Here is a 20068-nt window from a genome sequence, read left to right as displayed (position 1 = left end):
ACGTGCCCCACCTGACGGCCAACACTGATGCTGTCAGTAGGGCTGGTGCCCCCCCTGACAGGGTCACCAGCTTCTGCGGGTGCCCCCCCCAGGTTCAGGAGGCACCAGTCACTGATGGCCACGGTGAAGCACCCTCGTCTGCCCAGCAGCAGCGGGAAACAGGGGTGCAGAGTTGTGCCCCTTACTGCTGCCAGGCCAGCAGGGGGCACATCACCATGGCAGCAAGGAGCTCCCATCAGAGGCATTAGCCTCCCCACCCAGCCCTGCTCTGCCAGGTCCCGCTCGCTGGGCCATGGAGGCCCTAGAGGGATGGCAGCAGGGTGGGGAGCCCGAGCCCACAGCGGGCAGCCCCCACTGTGGGCTCCACTCTGGCCATGAAGCCCATGGGGGAGGAGGGGCTGCGTACCACACACTGCTCTTCTGCAGCAGCTGCTGTCTGCCACAGGCAGTAGCCAGGGCTCAGGTGCTGCTCAGGAGCAGGGCAGGGGACTGCAGAGCCGGGTCCCTGACCCAATAGCGCCGACAGCAGAGAGCCCCTCCAGCAGGGCTGTGAAGCAGAAGTGAGGGGCACCAGCAGGGCTGGGGGTCAAGAGTGAATGGCAATGGCATGGCAGGACACTGGCAGGTCAAAGCTGCTCAGTGCCATAAAGCAGTGAGGGGGGGAGAGGGGACAGCCACAGCTGCACCTACATCCTGGTAAGTGAAGGGGGCAGGGAGAGCTCTGATTTTCCCTGATAAAAAACCCAAAATCAAACACCATAATTTATAGATATTTAGGATTTATTTTATTATAGTGATTGAGGCACTGATAGACTTCCAAATTGCTTTAAAACTGTGAATATATCAATAAAACATTGTGTTCAACTGATACACACACACACACACACACACACACACACACACACAGAGGCATTTCATTTTAATTGCAGATTTGGGGGGGTTTAATAACATAATTTGTGATTTTTAAAAAGAGAAAACTGAGATCCCTGTCATCAGCCATTTTCGGACACACAGATAAGACAATCATGGAAGACAATCATCCTCGACTGAAAGAGATTGCCAAAGAAGATTTATTTCATTCAGTTGTGCAAACATTTTCAGTTGAAACCTTATCATCTCACATTTAGGCTCAGCTATACCCTTTTAACTTGCTAGTACATCTCAGTCTGACTGATAAATTTCAGTAGGAATTGATCAGATTTATTAGACTCTTTTCAGTTTAAGTTTTCAGAACTGAAATGCTACATACTTTCCTTCTCTGAGGCAAGACAGATTACCATTAAAAAGTACACTTAAAATATTCAGAGAGTTACAGATATTGCTCCTATGTATTTCCAGTGAAATCAGTCACTTCAAAATGTTTGAATGGAGACCCGGACCTGATCCTGAAAAAATGCTAAACTTCCTTGAGTCCTGCTAAGGTCAGATAATTAAAGACAGTCTGGCAGGATTGCACTACTGCTAATTCACTCGGTGAAGTTAGCCATTGAGTCTGATTGGCTTCCACAACATTTCCAAAAACAAAAATTGAGCCAAATCATGAGCTGGCATAAATGATACATCTCCACTCCAGTTAAGTATCAGGCTCACTGTATTTCTAAAAGTATATTTTAAAAACAAAATAATTTTTTTTCCTAACTTGATTATTTTCACCAGATTACTAGAGTCTCCCCAGCTGTGCACACAGAGACCATAGCTCAAGGCATCAAGAGTCCATGACCACAGCTACAATAACACAAAAAATAAATACAATAAAAACAAATCCTGGTTTAATCGGAGTTAAAATACACGCACTCACACGCACAAAAATTCCAGCATTATGTTTATCATATCTCCAGATTAACCCAATGACACCTTTCAGTACAGGAGGCTCAATTTAAACTCAAAACCTTATGGTGGCAGGGTGAATGCCGCACATGAAACTGCTGCCTCTTGGTTTAATTAAATGTTGCAGCTACCAAACTTTTCATTTGCATAATAAAGAAAAACTGGAATGCTGCCGACTCTGGAACGTGGACTAGAACCCAGAGGGCTGCCATTCCTTGCAGAGGCTCCACCATTCCCCCAAAGCAAGACCCAGTACCATAATGGCCTGGCGTAATGGGTTGGTGGGATGCCCCCCCACACTCCTTGCATTCTCTTTGGGGCCCTGTACCTATGCCAATGGTTGCCAGGGGTAGCAAGCTGGTCCTGGAAGGCAGGCTGAGTCAATGCCTGGCAGTGGGTCTCGGGCAGCCAGGTTGCCATCCCCTCCCACACTGATGCTCCCTGGGGCAGGCCCTCCTGGACACATTCCTGGCTCCTTGGACCATGGGTCACCAGCTCCCATACACTGTATCTCCTGTTCCAGCGCCCCCACAGCCCCCAAGCATCTCCCAATCAATGCGAGATATAAAGCACTCCCCTACAGCTGCCATCCACCCCCACCCCCCCCGCTGCCCTGTGGGACTCCTGGGAATGGCACCCTAGGGAGGAGTCCTTGGAGTGGGGCTTTCCATGTTGGGGGAGGCACGGGGGGGGGTGAGCAGCAGCCTGCTGCACCACTCTGGACTGGGAGGGCAGCTGTCTTCCCACAGGAGGTGGTGCTGACACTACTTAGGGGTGTCATAGCTGGATCCCAAGCAGTCTTTGACCTGATGCATAAACTCCTTATCCTGGTGCTGTGACTCTCTCAGCTCTATAGCGGCACATACAACCTCCCTCAGAGTGGCTAGCCATCTGCAGACCTCACTCTTGGAATTCTGCAGTGCATTCCTGGTCCTGGACTGCTCGTTTAAGTACCGCAGCACCACAGCTGCATGCAGTCACCAACTTGTCCATTCCAGCCCCCCACAACAAGGGTCACCTGGGGCCAGAAACCATGCAGTTCCTCATGACCTGGCACTGACAACAGCACAGAAGACCCATTCTGCCCCTCAACTGGGAAGAACACCTGGGTTCCATCTCCCTGCTGTGGTAGCCGGGTGGGAGCCTGGGAAACCCGAGCGTCAGGACCTGGAGGCATAAACCTACTCCAGTTTTCTGGAAGGAGAAGGAGGGATGGAGTGGGGGATGTTTTGCTAGGAAGAATTCCCATTTCCTGCTGCACCTTACCTACAGCAGTGCTCATTTGTAGTTGCTCTGCCAAACAGCGCCTGGAGGATCATCACCGAAAATGCAGATTCACCTGTTGGTTATATCTCAGCTGTGGGGCTCAAAAAAAGCTTTCAGTGTACATCAAAGTGTGTTTAGTTAGGGTTTGTGTTAAGGTAAACACGGGGGCCTCTCTCAGGAAAGCAATATGACCCTGAGGGAAGGGGTGGTCTGTAGACAATTATCCAGATCTATGGCCCCACTCAATGTAACACAAACTGATAAGCCCCCCAACACCAGTAGGGGAGACTGAGCCTGGCACCTCTGCTTTGTTCCAGGCCAGTAGTGCAGAGGTTGGCAAGTGAGGGGGAGAGGGGGTGGAGGGTTGTTTGAGAGGTTCAAGATCAGTGAGGAGCATCAACAAATCAGCATCATCAGGTCTTCCACATGGAGAAGGGTTGAGCCGAGAGCATGTTGAATATCTGAGTAGGAGAATAAATTGGAGATTATTTTTGCTGATAAGAGGAGGTGATGCAGATTTAGAATTGCTGCTCTGTTAGCCTTCTTTTTTACATAATAAACAAACCTTTTGGTAAATCTTCCAACTATATCCTTCCTCATGAGCATATCCCAACTAACCAAGGAGTCACGTTAGACTGTTCCCTCACTAATAAACATCACATTCAGGAGATCAGCAGTGACGTCTCCGTATGGGTAGCTGCCTTAAGATGTTTAGCCAGCACAACATGAGGTGCCAACTTCAAAGTGCTCAAAATCACCACACTTGCAACGGTATACTACTTCCCAATAGATTACCGTGCTCCTGTATGGTCCAGAAGGTGCCACACTAAAAAGCTCAGCACTGTACTTAACAGGCTCATAACAGACTGCATGAATGCTGCATGCCCCTGGAGGCTGGTGGGGGCACAGCAACGCCCACAGGCAGCGGTGTCGGCGGCGAGCAGAGAGCTCCTGCACGTAGCTGCAGCAGCGCTGGCAGTGGGGGCGGGCCAAGCAGGGAGCTCCCGCAGTGTTGGTGACAGGGGGAGGGTTTGGTGAGCACCGATCAGCCGTCAGTGACCACCCACAGAAGCTGCTGGCAACAGCAGCGGTGACCAGCAGTGACTGGAGACCATCCACAGATGCTGCTGGCGGTGTCAGCAATGAGGAGGGGGGGAGGGTGGCAAGCAACAACCACCCACAGGCGCAACCAGCAGCGTTTTTTGCAGGGGGTGCACTGCCAATCTCAGGGGGGTCACGTGCCCCCGCGTGCACCTCCTACACGTCGCCAGTGACAGGCTGCACAACTTGCACCCACACAGATATATTCCCTGCACCACTGGATATTTGACCCAGTGATATAAGAAGACAGACCCTAACCACTCCCATGCTGCCAGGTTTCTGGTCCCATGGAAAGTCTGGCAGACCAGGTACTGTGTCCTTGTGCTAAATTTAGATAAGGGGTGGGGTAAATGGAAATGAAAGGATCATTCAGAGCAATCTGGTCTGAATTCTATTCCTACAGCATTTTATACCAACACCAAATTTGTCCCCCATTGGGCACGACCTTGACAGAGAAGTACGAGTCAAGCTGAACAGACTGAGGTCTGGATATAGACATTTCAATACAACACTGCACAAGATGAACATCTTGGACAGCCCCCCATGTGAATGCAGGCATACACAATCATCACAGCACTTAATCGAAAGCTGCAATCTTTAAAAATGCCCAGACAAGTTAGATGGAATCTGCACACTAAGCAGCAATACTAGACAGTGTCTGATAGCTGGCTGGAGGGAACAAGCTGGGAGGGTGCTGGATACAGGGGCTTCACTGACTCTTGTGAGTGACAGCCTGGGGGTGGGACCGGTCCAGCGCTCAGGCAAAACAATCTAGCTCTGGCTGAGGCTAGACTGCTGCCCCGTGAGAGCGGGTAAGCGGGATGCCACAAAGCCCTCTAGGTTGCCAGCAGAATGCGATGTAACATGAGCCATGATGACAGATGTTCATTGCAGTGCCCCAACCTAAAGCACATTTGATACCACATCCAACCAGGGTTATCTTAGAGCGGGATCCACCATTTTTACAGTGCTCTATGTGCCCTAACCATCTGTTCATCATGGCTGTAGAGTGCTTTCCATGTGCCTACCATGAAATAAGTGTAGCTTCTGTACCTGGCCTCCAATTTTTAGTATCATATATACTAAGTCTGTGTGTGACTTGTGATAAACTGCTATTAGTCGGCTGAAAAGTATTACAAAGCCAAATTTACCTTATATTATATTTTTATTAATCTGCAAATATCTGTGAATATAAAGGCATCATTCTGACACAAGCATGACAGGATCTAGGATTTAAAAAAGGGGGGTGTAGATGCTGTGGTGCATTATACCATAACACAACACGGATCCACTGCAGGTCTAGCCAGCAGACAGCCCATGCACCAAAGCACTCTCCTGCCCCAGCCAGCCACATCAGTGTCTGTACATGCAGTGCTGCAAAATAAAAAACTCTGCAGCAGAATAGTGCTTGTATTTACAAATACAACCCTGCTGTGGAGTTTATTAGTTTTCTCCAGCCCTGTACGTGTAGACATGAGACATTTATAGTGGAGCAAATTAGTCTACTCCATGGTAAATGTCTCATGTAGATGTGCCCAGTTTCTTCTAAACTTTTTGTGGACCAAGGGTCAAAGGGGAGCGCAACTGCACCAATGCACACCTCCTGGATTCACCCCTGGATGCAAGTGAGCATTAAATCTATGGAACCACCATCATTGGCACAGTGACAGCTGCAATCTTAATGGAAGCCTTTGGAGCTAGAAAATAATAGTAAATAAACAGTAAATAAAATATTGCTGTCTCTCATCTCCTGAAAAAAAGCAGATGGATTTTACCACTTAACTCTGCAGTTCTTTGTTAGGCCACCATAATATCTTTCAGAGCTATTGAAAAGGCTAGTGCTGCCTATCGTGCATGTTTTGCAATCTCCCAGAGACGTCTATCAATAAAAATCCTCAAGGGTTCAGGTCTGTGGGTAACCAAACAGGGCTGGGCAAGGGACAGTTAAACACATTCATTCCCTAAGCACAGTATGCTAATGCACTGTGAACAGTGTTGCCCTATTAAAGGGAGTGCTGCTAACGGGGGGAGTACTAACTGTTCAGGGGAGCACCAGCCCTTGGTACCATGGTTTCTGCAGGTATGTTCTCAAAGTCTATAAACATATAAGAATGAATAATACTGAAGAGGTACTGAGCATTTGCAAAAATGGCTTATGCCTCTGGACACAGTGCCCAAAGTCTCCAGGATCAACTCTCTCTCCTGTCCTCTCTGTGCAAGAAAAGAAAGGAAAATAGGCAAAAAAGCCCTTAATATTTTGCTCTAACTTGTTCAAAGGTCAGCCTTTTCATTTTCAGTGATTTACCAAAAGTTTTATTTATTATACAAAAAAGCAGGCTAACAGAGCTACAATTCTATATATGCATCACAAGCATCACCTCCTCTTACCAGCAAAAATAATCTCCAATTTATTCTCCCAGTCAAAGATTCACTGTGCACTGAATGCAAAATATTTCTGCAGGCCAAATGATATCACCAGTAAAACCTTTTACTGTATCACCAGTAAAAGGTGTACACCTTTGAAAGTACACAGAATTAAAAAAATAACACTGTATGCATGCCTCTAAAATAGATTCCAAAACCACAATAACCACCACAAAAAAAAATACATCTTGTTAGAGCATAAACTATTTTACAGTGGATGCACACACAATGCTTCAGCAAATTGCCTCTGCCAGGTCTCCCTTAATCCTCTTCCTGCACAGTATCTCATTTCAGCTCTGGTTTATACAAAATATTAATATTTGTTAGATATTCTTTAAAAGTATATGTATAATTTTAGTAAACGTGGCAAGACTCAAAATAGTCATTTTTTTCCAAGTTATTGTACTCTGTAGTACACAATAACTTTATGTATTAAGCTGTACAGGGAATACAACATAACATCATTCAGTAGGATTAACAAGAAGGGCACAGGTAACAAGAGAGAAAGAAAATAAAACAAGATTACATTTTTATAGAATATCTGTACACAGGAAATTGCCTGTTACAGTCATGTTTCATTAAGCTTGAATTCTGCTGCATCACTGAACAAATAAGTTAAAGCTCAATGTATTTGAATCATTACACAGAAATGCAAGTGACAGAGCAAGCAACCAGTAAAACTAGCATGGTATGAGTAATACTTCTACATATACTCTGCAGAGAGCATAGGATACAGACCACTTTAATAATGTCTCTATCCAAGTTACATTTCTTTGGATCACAGCACGCCAAACTGTACTTCATAATATAACATGAATGAAAAACTGTTCATTCTGCATCAAGAAACTGATAATAAAATGACTATCAAGAAACAAAGATCTGTTCACTACCACGGCTCACACTAAAGAAAAAGCTTTCACATTTTTCTACAATTGCTAATCAAAAGATCCTCTGTACTCCAAGCAACAACATGCAGACGGTTGCAATGGCCATATTCCCTGCAGGTCCAACTTTTCAGTCAGTAAGCAAGCAATGTAGGCAATCTGCATTGTATCAATATGTACTGTATGTGGACAGTGAATTAAGTCTTCAAATTTGCATACATACTGTGCCTGAGGAAACTGCTTTGCATTGTTTTTCCCATATCATTCATATATTAATTTTAAAAGCTTCTTTAAAATCTGAGTAGTTCCGTGCACAACAAATTAAGACTTCATGGATATCTTTATATTTAAAGAAATAATTCTGCTTCTAAAAGGCCACCCTTTAAAATAGCATTAGTTTCTTATCTCCACAACCATTTTTTATATAACATATATAGAATTACTGAACTACTCTATATTCACATTTTCTATGTTCTTTTATTGCTAAAAAATTACATGAAAGTCAGATCTTTATTTCTCAATTGTGCAGTTGCTCTTGCTACTTGTTCTTTTAAGTTGATCCTGTTTTTCAGATAAGGTTTTTAACTACGGTTTCAACCTGTTAGCACTCACTATACAAGTAGAAGTAGAAGAAACAAACTTCTTTATAAAAAAAGGGCAAGGACAAGGATTAGTTCCAGTGCCTCACATTTAGACTGATATTCCCCACTTACTATAAAAAGAATTCTTGTCCAAGGCTATGAGCAGCATTTAATGGTAGTTATATTTATTTTGTAGTCATTTCACTGTGATACCATCTGACTCATTGTGTTAGGCAGACAGTCTCAATTTCCACTTGTTTATTAACAAAGTGTTTTCTTTCTGCAACCCCACAGGTTATTTATTCTGCTGGGTTTAAACTGGGTTACCATACAAAGTCTGCAGGAGGGGAATGCTGCTGACAGATTTTTATAAAGATTTATTCAAAGCAGTATTCTATTCATGTTGTGTTTAAAGTCTATGGCCTAAGCAGTAATCATATCTTGCTGAGATACTGGGACACAAACACTGGATGGTAGAATTCTGCCCCATGGTGAATATCCATTATGAAACTGTCTAATCATGCGAGAAACAATCATTTTTATAAGTGATATCTTCTATTAGACCAAGTGTATAGCTGAAATGGACTTAGATGAACTTTGGCGGATGAGATCTTGGTCCAATAAAAGATACTACCCACAAACTCTTGCCCCTCACATATTTCCTGGACTATAAGTAGGGTTACCATATTTCCAGTTCCAAAAAAAGAGGACACTTGTCAGGGGGACACCTCACTCCCACCCTGCAGCCCTCCATCCCTGATGAGGCCCTCACTCCCAACATGCAGACGTTTAGTCCTGCTGATGCCCCTCACTCCTGACCCATAGTTCTGCCCCCACCCTCCCCAGGGTGCCTCTCAGTCCCATCCTGCAGGCCCGCCACCCCTGTTGCTGCCCTTCACTCCTGACCTGCAGACCCCAGCCCTGCCAGTGCTCCTCACTCCTTATCCACAGTTCCCTGACCCCTGCGCCAAGCTGATGCCTCTCACTCTCAACCCACAGCCCCCTGGTGCTGCCAATGCCCTGCACTCCCAGCCCACAGCCTCCTGCCCGCCCTCAGTGCCCCTCACTCCTCACCCAAAGCTCCCCTGCTCCTCCCAACTCTGCCAGAGGGCGCCTCCAGCTGCCCCCATCCTGACTGGGCCACAATGCAGTGGCTGCGGCTTGTGCAGGTGGCAGCAGAGCGAATCCGGTCCTGGCACAGGCTGGAGGGAAAAGTAGAACCCCCCACCTCATGCTGGGGCTCCTGCACCGCACCAGGTGGCCTGGCTATGTCTCCCACATCCCCTCTGGGCAGCATCTTCCAGGTGCCCTACCCCTACAAGCACAGGCACCAGCCCCCGGTGCACCTAGCCCAGCCACGCAGCTCCTCACTATCCCCAAAGGCCACCCCCACCCCCATCTCCCTCTGCCCCCTTCCCCCTGCTCCCTGTTGCAATGCTCACATCTATACACCATTCTCCAGTGCCAGCAGGCACCCCGCTACATATCCATCCTCTAAAAAACCCCTCCCCACCCCCATCTCCCTCTGCCCCCTTCCCCCTGCTCCCTGTTGCAATGCTCACATCTATACACCATTCTCCAGTGCCAGCAGGCACCCCGCTACATATCCATCCTCTAAAAAACCCCTCTCTGATGTTACCTGTCAGCTCTGTGTTCCTGAGGGAGCCCTGGCACCCAGCTTGCTGGACTTACAAAGGACTTTTTCTACTCCCCCCCCGCCCCCCCCACCCCTCATCTACCCAGAACTAAGCAGAAAAAAAGTTTAATAGGCATCATGGGCCGTACATTCTCCGGTTCCACTATGGGAGGCCTATTTAAACTTGATTGACTAAAACTTGGTTGCCGGGTTAGGGAATGCTGAGGCAAGAGACCAAGTCAGCGGGGGTATGGGTGACATTTGAACAATGGTTAAGGGTTCATCACAGTGTCCAGCTCTTTGGTGTCCTGACCACAAATGCTGTCATACTTTTTTCCGGGACGACTGGTGGAAGTCCTCCCCACAAAGTTTATGAACACTCCAAGTAATCCCCTTAAGTCTGTTAAAAGACTACAGTAAAATCTGAAAGTCATGCTGAGCTGAGTAAAATACAAAACACTGATGCTGACTTCACAGTGCAAGCATAGCTAAGCCATCTGAGAAGAAACAATATGGTTTCCCTTCCAGTATATCTTCTATAGTCATAATAATTTCAAGCTGGCTCCTAGGTGTCTGGTTACTCCTTAAAACTTGATGTTTTTCCTGGTTGTTAATCAGTTTCTTGAGATGTTTCAAACCAGATAACCCCTTGTCACTGAAAAAGGTAATTCATTTAAATTTAAACTGTTTATATAACAGGATTTTACCTGTCAATTATGGCTTGGGACACTCTTAATTTACACAATTAAAAGAATGCTTTGAAGAGGCTGGACTAAGGGTATAAGAAAGCTGTAAAGCAGCAAACAGTATGCTTCAAGAGGAGACACCATCCACTGTTGTTCTCGAGAAGCTGGGAGAAAGAGATTGTCTCCCTTCAGTGATCGTGCTGGGAATTTTGCTTGTCAACAAATCACCCGAGTGCCTTGGAATGGTGAGATCCCAGCTCTCACTCTCTCTCTTTGTCCTTCTCCCTCTTTCTTTTTCTCTCTAGGCATAGCTTTCTGAACCTAAATTGACTTAGTTAAGCTTGAGCTAGGTTTCCCCAAGTATTCAATTAAATCAGGGTAATATTGTAATTGTTTTGTTTGTTTTTCCTTGCATGTCTCTTACTACTAGTACCATTAGAAATTTCATATACTTAGCAATAAATAACTTTTATAGTCACACTGGTGGTAACCGGGTATATTTTTCCTTCTCTACTTCCCCTTCCCCACTTGGTCTGCAGCAACGTTTCTTTTACCTAAGCCAAAGATCCCTGTGAAGCCCAGAAATACTGTGGGTTCACTCATCAAGAGGCTACCACTACTAGGACAGTTAGGACAAAAGATTGGGACATGCTGAGTTTGAGACACATAAGCTTGTATAGGCTGACTGACCCAGTTTGGCTCAGACGTGCCCTAATGAACTGAATCAACTGGACACCCAGACAGATTCAAAGGTATTTTGTTCACCTGTCTGCTTGTGTCTGACTGCATTTTATTGTTACCTTAATGAACTGATTCCTGTCTTTTGAGGGTGTCAACCTGTACATGCTGATCAACCCAGTCGGATCAGGCATGTCACGTTAGAGAGAGAGAGAGAGAGAGAGAGAGAGAGAGTGTGTGTGTGTGTGCGTGTGTGTGAGAGAGAGTGAGAGAGACTGATTTAGTGGCTGGAGGAACCCAGCCCCACTAAAATTGAGTCCTGCAAGATAGCTCCATTGGGAGTGAGGACTTGCAGAAGGGAGAGATACAGCGCCATATAGAAACACAAGTAACACAAGCAGCACATTGAGAGAATTACAACAACCCTAGAAACGTAACCCTAATAAACGAGCACACCCCAAAGTGATGGAGAAATCTGGTAACACAGACAGCACCCAAGCTCCCTATAGACTTACCTGCATCCAGCTGCTGAAGCTGTTCCCACCCCCGTGCCTCGCTGCATGCTGGCTGTGTGTCTGTAATGCATGCAGATGCACACGGTGTCTCCTGCCTCTGATCGCCCTCCTGTTGCTCCCCACAGCTGAGTAGAGCAAAATCCCAGACATTTGTTCAGATTTCATAAAACCGCCAGGGCAGAGATCAGAGGATCTAAAAAGAGGACATGTCCAGGAAAACCCAGGTGTATGGTAACCCTAATAATGGCTACAACTTAACTTCAACACACTTAATAATGCGCATCACACCCACACCAGTCCTGCTCATTAAAAACCATCTATTATGCTTGGAGTGAACTACTGAATGCCACCAATCTTTAAGACCCGCTTGGACAGGGTAGTGACTGATCACTATTCCTAGCTCTGGGTCTCTTTAGAATACTCCCAGTTGCACACTCCTTGTCTGACACCTTTTATGGTGGCCCAAAAGCTAGTGCTTCAAACATTTCCAATCCTCCCAGAGTCAAGCTGATAATCAGACGCTCTGGTTTAATTATTAAACATTTAAGGAAAAATGGCACCTAAAAGAAAAGCTACATAAATTTAGCAAAGGAATCTCTTTCAAGCACATGCACACACATATTTTACTCTGAAAATACTTTCCTTTTTTCAGAGCCAATGATATATCAATAAAAAACTAAAACCACAGATCTGTAGGAAACAACTCTCAAACACAATCTTTCTCTGTTTGTGACAGTCCTGAATTTAGTTCAAGTCCTCAAGGAAGCCAGGTTGCCTGGCCTTTATGGCCCTGCCATGTGGCTGCTGGTGGTGAAATACCACCCTCCTTACTTCTCCAACAGCATTGCTCATTGAAGAGCAACTTATGACCCCATTTTTCCCTTGCCCTTCCACTGAGAAATTCCTGCCATCCTCTAGACAGAATGTCATTCAAGTCAATAACCCCACTAGAAGAAAATCTATCATTCTACTAGGTACTAGGCTACTTGGTGTTGATGACTGCCTTTTCTACCACAGCTTCACATAAATGTCTCTCCATTTGAAGTCAGTTCCTTACTAGAGAGCCACAGTGACTGTCTCATTAAAATGGAAGTGGAAACATGATATGGTGTTCACAAAACCAAAGTGGAATTCATACTTTAATATAGACATATCCTTTAGTGTGTCAAAACATTGAATATTATTTTCCCCACAGAATCTGACTCATGCAGTGCACAGAACTAACTGTGCATAGTGAATGATGCAAGTGTTTAATAGTCCTTTATATCATTATTGTTTAATCCACATTCAATACACCTGCACACTTGCATTGAGTAACAATGGTTTTCTTGTGGCGCTCGCCACTGTAGTATGACCAATCATTTCAGAGACATGATTAATTTATTCTCTCACTACTTATCTGAGGTCAGAGAAGGCTATCAACAATTTAAAGATACAGAACCCAAGAACAGAAAGCCTAACATATCAACAATTGTGCAGGACATCTATAACAGATAGCTTAGGAACCTAGATTTCTTAGGTCCCAGCCCTCTGTATCAATCACACATCACTGTAACCTGCTAGGGCAGTGGTTCTCATCCTTCCTAGCCTCAAGGCACCACTGAACAGACTCAAGACACCCTGGCTTAGGTTCAAAGCACTCCTCAGGAAATGCCAACTCTTAGTTTGCACTTTTTTTTTTTTTAAACTACAGAAAAAGAATACAGCACTCCTGCTGCAAAGAACTCAGAAAGACCACAACAGGCCAGACAGGTAATGGTCCTATGGCTTCCTATTTGAAATCTCTAGATTTATCCTGTGAATCATATTTCCACGTGTAACAATGATAACCAGGCATCCTGATTTTCCCTGAAAAAAATTAAAATCGCAAATTCTCTAATAAAACCGCCCAAATCCATAATTAAGATGAAAGGCCCTCCATAGTGCTTCCCCCCCTCCACCTGCCCTGCTCGTGCCCCTCATGCCCCCCACAACAGCCCCCCGCAGCTGCCAGGGCTATGGGGCCAGGGACCCAAGTCTGCAGTTCCCTGCCCCCAACAGGAGGCAGCAGCTGCTGGAGCAATAGGAGCACAGAGTTGGCTCCCCTACTGCTGCTGCCTCCTGCAGGCTTGTGCAGGACTGGGGCTGGCTCCTGGCAGCAGTGCACACTCCAGGGGAAAAGGGGGGGCCTGCACCCCCCAGATCTGTGCAGGGGGCAGGGGCAGGGTGGCTTCACACTGTGTGCAGTTTCCCTGAAGGGTCAACAGCGTGCTGCTCTGGGTCCACGAGCTGCTGGCTGAGCGGGCACTCCTGCGGGAAGCTGGCTGGGGGATGAGGGAGCAGGGAGGTGTTGGGGAAAGCCGCACATGGAGTGACCGCCCCACTGGCGGAGCGTGGGCCTGGAGAGGAATGCTAGCGGCCCGAGCAGGCTCTGCGCCTCCACGTGCAACTTTCCTGAAGAACCGATACCATGCCACTCTGGGTCCACAAGCTGGCTGGGTGGGCACTCCATGTGGGCTTTCTCCAATGCCTCCCCACTTCCTCAGCCACCAGCTGGCTTCCCGCAGGAGTGCCCACCAGGCCGGCGGCACATGGACCCAGAGCAGGGCGCTATCGGCCCTTCAGGAAAGCCACATGGAGATATAGAGCCCACTTGGGCCAATAGTGCCCCACTTGCAGCTCATGTGCCGCCGGCTGGGTGGGCACTCCATGTCCTTCCTCAACACCTCCATGCTCCCTCATGGAGCATGGTGGCTGGGGGGGGAAGGTGGCACCCAGCCAGCTTCCCCCCCCAGCCCTGGCGGTGTCCCCCAGCCTTGACCCACAACCCCTCAGATCCCTGTAAGCCTCACAGGCTCCAGGAAGGCAAGTGAGTCTGAACTAAGCCTTGGGGAACTAAGAGCCTCAGGCCCTGCTCTTTCCACCCTCCCCCTCCCCCTCCGGACAGGGTTGGGGGGTTCCTGCCCTTTTTGCAATTAGCTCTTGCAGGCTGTAACTCTGCCAGCCTGCAGACCACTTTGCAAAACCAGGAAATCTGCAGGTTTCTCTGCTAAAAAGTAAAATCCATTTTGTCTCTGATAAAATAGGGAAATCCATGGCTTTTTGTTTTTTCGTGGGAAACAGAAAACCCAGCTCCCTGGTGATGACATTGCATGGGCTCCCGCATCACCTTTAAAAGGAACTCAAGGCACCCTGGTTGAGAATCACTGTGCTAGAAGCTCAATTCATCCTCATTCACTGTTTACCTTTCACCCTCTGGTATATGTAGTAATCTTTTTCTCATTTGCCACAATCTCACTGATAATATGCTGTACAGGTAGTGTATGGAATAAAAGGATGCCCCCCATAGACCATAAAACAAGTTACTGTACATATTTGCCTTATTCACACACCAACATGCACAATGTGAGGGAGGGGTCCTATAGAAGTCATGGAGCCCAATTCCTGTAATTAAAATTATTCCCAATTAATATTTATTATCTAAAAAAAAAATCCCTCATCTCAGATTCTACACAATTTGTCAAGGTCACACTTTTAAGTGTTAATTCTGCAAACAGGTCTGTGAGAAAATATGTACTGTATATCCACCCGCATGCACTGGGTTCACATTTAGCATGGAAAAATGGAAATCAAAAGACTACAGGTGCTTGTACATGTGACAGGGGTTTAATCCTCAAAGTTTTATTCTATGCCCCCTAAATTGAAATGGAGGGGTATAAAATAAAACCCTGAGGACTAAACCATTTAATTTTTTCTGTCATGTTACAGGAAGGGACCTAATCTTTTTTTTTTTTTTTTTTTTTTACTCCGGAGCCTGTCCGCGGCCAGAGAGCAATCTATTGGTGGGCCAAGCAGTCTGAGCTGCAGGGGTACTTGGTTCTCCCCTCTGTGGTGGCAGCACACTCCAGAGCTGCCTGGGCAGGCTGCTAGCGGGCTGGGTGCTACCCCAGCTCACACAGGCACAATCCAACTTCCCCATGAGCCCGGCCAGGCTCCCAGTGCCTCATATGCTGCCCCCACCACCTTCTCCTGCTGCCAGCACCCCCAGCGGTGCCCCTGGGGCAAGTCAGCCCATTCCCAGGCAGCACCAGGCATCCTGCCAACTGCTAGAAGCACAAGTGGTAAGGGGCCTGATCCTGCTTCTGTTGGAGGCAGAAGCAGCAAAGGGCCCGATACTTTTTCTTTATCGTTGGTAGAGCCTGCCCACCTCTCCCATGGCCGGGGTGGTTGAGATGTTAGATTAAAGGATACAGCGTTAAAAGTAGCAACATTGCAAACTAACCTAGAGGTGTGGTTTAGTCTGCAATGTTGCAAACTCATTTGAAACACCCAAACCTTGCATACGTGTAATGGGTGATACTATTAAGCCACACAAAGAAATTTTTTGTCACATGTACAAGCACCCAATTAAACCCTGCAGCTGAGCTCTTTTGCAACTCTAAAGCTCATAAATGTAAAATTGACAATAGACTCCATAATCTGGAAACCAGAAAATGCAGCCTTAGAAAAGACGGACACCCAAAACAATATTAAAAAAAAGACTAAAAAAAACAAACAAACCACAAACAAAAACTGAAGTGCTAGATGGCCTTTTTAACTGAGATTAAAGTTCAGGTCATACAGATGAGGAAAGCCTTGGCTAGGGAGCAGGGCAACAATAAAGAACAGATTAAAATCCATGCTCAGCAGCAATTATCTTCTTGCACCTGCACTTCACAGGCTCTATATAAATTAGTGAAGATCAAGGAATCTTACTCAAACTGATATTTTAGGTATGTAAGGAGCTCTAATTTTATTTAAATATACCAGGATACAGAAAATTAAAAAAAAAATAGAAGTTGTTTCTTCACTTTAAAAAGTATATATAATTTATCTGATCTTTTATCCTGTCTGTTTCCTCATAGTCTTTACAATTATTTCTTTAAAACAGACTTGTCTCATATTATTTATTCCAACTCATAGCCTGTACAAATTGTGGATCAGACATAATCACAGCAGCAAGCTAAGATCAAACCAGTACATGACAAATCAATTAATTCTACAGTAAATGAACCATAACTAGAGGAAACTAACAAATAACACTTCTTAAATACACTTTCCCAGACAGACAGACACACATTGTCATACTACATTCAGGTTTTGATAGCCGAGTGTCCCGCTTACTACAACTGCCAAAATGAGAGAAAGTAAAAGAATTCGTATGGTAGAAATCACAACAGCTGGCTCCACATATTTTTGAAAAAAACGGGACTTTCCCATGCATTTGTTTCTGTTTTTAAGTTCTTTCCATTTTTTCCTATTTCTGAACCAAACAATTAAAACCTAAATAGCTTTGGGATTTTTTAGGAAAAAAAAAAGCCAAACATTTCCACAAATCATTATAAGATACAATCTTAGTTTTTTATTGTTGTGCATGCTTTTCTTGAAAAATGCCTGTTTCTGATCAAGTCTAGAAATTACATCTACCTCTATCTCATTATAATAATGAGTTTGTAATTAATATAATCATTGTAACCATCTTATTAGGGATTTGTAATCAGACAAAGCCTCCTCCCCAAAAAAGTCCTGTGTGCTCTAGCAAACATGGTTGATAATGATAGCCAGATAGATTATCCTCTACCTGCCGTGACAGTGCTGAACCTGGTAGGAAAACTTACCTGGATATGCCTAAACAGACATTTGAATGCTTAGCCCCTGAAGAGCAGAGAGCTTGCAGTGCTGATGTTGCACAGCCAGAATACCTCTGTACACATATCTCAGCATGCTCTGCAGCCCCGCTCACCTGGACACAGGGAAGCCCTGACAGGCTGACACTGAGCAGCCTGGCTCAGCCAGTCTCCCTGCTGCACCATATGGGGATTGTGAAGGGGGCATTTTCTGCTCCCTGCTTGATTGAAACAGTGGAATCCAGTGAGCAACACTCCCAGGAGTGAGGGAAGGAGCAAAGCACCCGGGGATGCTGGAGAACCATTCTGTGGCTTCATGTACAGACATCCACTGTCCCCAAGAGAAACTCTTCCAGAAGTGATCCTGAACATCTGTACACTCACCCAATGACTCTCCCAGAAGAACTCAATGTCCATTACATGGCCACTGTTGTTGATTGCCCACCTACACACAGGGAGATAAGAATGACTCTCTAGACAGAAAGAAGATAAAGAATATGGGCTCAGCAGTTTCCAAAGAGGAACACAGGCAAGAGCCCAACTTTAAAAAAATGTTTGGAGCTACATTTTATGTAGCTTCATCTTGAAATCTTTTTATAAAAATGAAAAACTCAGGAAGAGGTTAATCAGGTCCAATGCAACTTGTGTAGACAGTAAATAACTGAGGCATCTATGAAAACCAATTTATATTGCAGAGCCTGTTGTGAGATTTTAGATACAGGTTTTAAGATTTCTAAGTGTCCACAACTTTGAATACAAACTGGGGGGAAAAAAATCAAAGTAACTCAAACATGAAAATAAATCATAAATGACAACAAATAGGAAAGAAAGTTTAATTTTTTAAACTATGCTTCCCCTATCCAAGAGAGAAAAATACGAACTTACATTCAATATTTGCTATATGCAGTGGGTTCAATGCTGTTTAAAGACTATGTGTAAACCATTTGTATATCTATTCCTGTATATTTTTCAATTAAAGCTTCATGAACTCATAAATATCCACTTAACCTCTCACAGAAGCAGAAACTTACAAATGAGTCCAAGTACAAAACCCATGTGTAAACAGCCATGAACTTTGCAAGAGTTTAGAGACTAAATCCTGATTTTACAGTTCAGGCCTACTACTACTGGAATACGTACATCACAATCTGTGATTTAAATTCGCCTAGGTAAGAGATGATCCCTGAAACTGATTTGACAAGTTTCTATGGGAGGTTCCGAAATCATCGGATGAAAATGCTCTACTGGTTCGTGCTCTGTGAATATTAGGAATTCAACAGCAAGCAGTCCCTGGAATTGTACTTAGGGATGAAGCACAGTGTATTCCCAGGAAAAATGCCAGGTACCAGACAGTTGAGTGAGCCAGGTTCTGCAATTTACCTTTATTTAGGCCGGATTCACCTAGGATGCTTCTGAGGCAGAAACACTAAGGAAGCTTAGGAGGCGCTTGGAATCAGTACTTCAGCTATATTTCACCTCATTACAGATTTCAATAAAATATACATACTTTGAAGAAAACTTCCCCAATACTAATCCCAAATTGATTTGAATTATATTCTCTTTCAGGATGAATAGAGAGCAGGCATCATTATATGTGAACTCCCCTTTTCAATCACCACTACAACAATACAAGTTTCTCCCGGGGAGTAGCAAGTGCAATTATTTTTCATTTACATAAATCAGTGCTGCGAAAAACCACCACTGAAAAGAAAACAAAAAACACTTAAAATGATTAAATACAAAGATACGGCAAGAAACCACCAGGTGAAACTCGCCAGGCAGTAAGACGTCAGCAGCACAGAAATCTGTCACAACCAGACTACGTAAATATGATACAAGAACCATTTGCATAAACACATGTTCCTGATACATATGTTGGAATTTAATTTTTAAGCAGAGGAAACAATGTTAAATCTCCTCCATCATGATATGGTTGTTAAGTATGGATCAAACACCCAGCACTTCATGCAGAAAAGGCATGCTTTTTCTTTTTTTAAACGGGCAACACAATTTTAGAAGTTCCTTTAGGTAGCAAAAAGGCAGCCAAATCACATCCGCTCCCACATTTACATTCCCATTACTACACCGGTTCCCTCCCAACACATCGTGCATCACTTTCAGAGACCCCAGACGGCAGACTGAGTTAGCTAGCGGGCCGCACCACACCCCTAAGCACTAACCTGGCGTTAGTAAAGTGCTTGCAAAAGCAAAAGCTTTAAGTATCAAGCAGAAAATCGACTAGCTGCCCTCCGATTCAGCATCTGCCCGTCCTCCCAAAATCCAGGGTGGCGTGTCGGCCTCCTGGAAACCAATCGGAGCTGCTGCCCCTGCTTCCAACAGACGCAGGGTCTCACCTGGACATAACTCAATCCTCTTTCGCTGTGGCGGAGACTTTACCATCCGCTACAAAACGGATTTCCAAGTCAAACCGCCCGCTGGCGGGCCACCACTTTTTAATCCTGGCTCCACAACTTCGCACCGCCCGCAGCAACAATTCCCGATGGAAACCAGAGGCGCAGGATGCTGCTCAGGAAGGAAGTTGGGCTGTGAAGGAGCAAAGGCTCCTTCCCCGCCCTGAGCAGTGACGCACCCCTCCCTGGACAAGTGCCTCTCAAGCCTTTGGGGCTCCAGGGCCCCTCCCCAGGCTCCCGGCGGCCCTCGGCAAACGCCAGCTCTGGGCTTTCGCTCGCAGGAAAAAAGGACGGAGCCTTTCCCCGGGCGCACGGAGCCGGCGGCAGCGCGGGATGCCCCGGGGCCACACGTGCGGGCTCGCACCTGCCCCGGGGCGCGGCATCCCCCGGCCCGGCCCCGTGCACGCGCTGCAG

The 20068-nt window shown here is 45.7% G+C and overlaps 1 protein-coding gene across 3 annotated transcripts in view; it reads right to left on the bottom strand.

The window, feature by feature from the left end:
- Nucleotides 1–19858, bottom strand: part of PTPRE (protein tyrosine phosphatase, receptor type E) — a 234036-nt gene extending 214178 nt beyond the window's left edge. For 2 of the 3 annotated variants that reach the window (XM_025211836.1, XM_025211839.1), the window contains exon 1: nt 19598–19858. The gene's annotated coding sequence lies outside the window, so the exon portion shown is untranslated. Of the gene's footprint in view, nt 1–19423; nt 19483–19597 lie in introns of those variants that run through there. The other variant, XM_025211837.1, reaches the window with a different exon arrangement.
- Nucleotides 19859–20068: the final 210 nt, after the last annotated feature.

The sequence above is a fragment of the Alligator sinensis genome, unplaced genomic scaffold, assembly GCF_000455745.1.
Source record: "Alligator sinensis unplaced genomic scaffold, ASM45574v1 scaffold276_1, whole genome shotgun sequence".
NCBI classification, from domain to species: domain Eukaryota; kingdom Metazoa; phylum Chordata; order Crocodylia; family Alligatoridae; genus Alligator; species Alligator sinensis.
Note: the sequence above shows the minus strand (reverse complement) of the source record. Positions and strands in the feature narration are given on the sequence as shown.